Genomic DNA, 1073 nt, shown 5'->3' on the forward strand with positions numbered 1-1073 from the left:
AGGGAGGAGGGTGTGGAAGGGGGGGCAAGGAAGGGAGGGGGACTGGACGAGAGAAGAGAAGTGAGGAAAGTGAGGAAGAAGGGAGGGAGGGGAGAACAAGGGAGAGAAGGGGAACGAGGAAGGGAGGAGGAGCGAGGACTGGAGGAGAAAGGAAGGGTAGAACAAGGGAGGGAGGGTGAGTAAGGGAGGGATAGCGAAGAAGGGATAGCAAGGGAAGGAGGGGGTGCGCGAAAGGGGGGCGCGGGAGAGAAGACTGGGAAGAGAGGACGGTGCATGAGGAGAATAAATGGTTGGACTTAAGTTCTCCAAGTTTTTTGAAGACATAAAAGGGCTGAAACTTGAGGGAGAGAGCCATGGCTCTGTTCCCAAAGCATTTAAAGGGAAAGTGAATGTTAGCTCTCAGAACTTACTCCTATCTTAAACTGTACCCTTTGCCAAAAAACTCCCCATCCTCTCCCTCCCCTCTAGTAAACAGCAAGGTAAGTAAAGTCAAAAATAATGTATGTATATTTCAAAGTAAGTAGGAGCAAATCTCAGTGTCTCACAAAAAAGAAAACAGGTGAACAAGGTGGGTAACGTTAATTACCTTGAATTAATCATTCTGCCATGTACATACATGTCAAAAATCCCATTGTACCTACACGTTATTGTATACAGTGATGACTTGGCAATCAAAAAAATTTTTTTAAAGTCTGCTAGAAGTATAAAATAACAGCTCACAGGCATATAGATAACTTTCACCTTTTGCTGTGGTGAGGCTCTGGGAAAGAGATGGGAGAGGAAGGATGCCTGAAACTGGGCGGAGCAGGGAGAGCCAGAGAATGAGTTCCTCGCGCGTCACTCCTAGAGGCGGCCCTGGCGAGGAGAGCTGAAAGCCCCGCCCCCCATCGGCCCAGAGCGCAGGCGCAAATGCTCTCCCGACTAGTGGGGGAGGGAAGGCGGGGCCAGTGCCCGCGTGGCGGAGCGGGAGGCGGAGCAGTTATCGCGAGGCCGCGCCCCGGCTCGCTAGGGCGTCGTGCGTGTGATTGTAGCTGCCTAGCGGCGGGAGAAGTCCCGCTCGCGCCAAGAGACTT

General features: G+C 52.0%; 1 protein-coding gene across 1 annotated transcript in view; it reads left to right on the plus strand.

Annotated features, from left to right (window-relative positions):
- The window catches only part of PRDX4 (peroxiredoxin 4), a 19657-nt gene that overhangs the window by 1519 nt on the left and 17065 nt on the right, over positions 1-1073 (plus strand). The gene's annotated exons all lie outside the window — the stretch shown is intronic.

Source organism: Tupaia chinensis, unplaced genomic scaffold (genome assembly GCF_000334495.1).
Source record: "Tupaia chinensis unplaced genomic scaffold, TupChi_1.0 Scaffold000184_1, whole genome shotgun sequence".
NCBI lineage: Eukaryota > Metazoa > Chordata > Mammalia > Scandentia > Tupaiidae > Tupaia > Tupaia belangeri.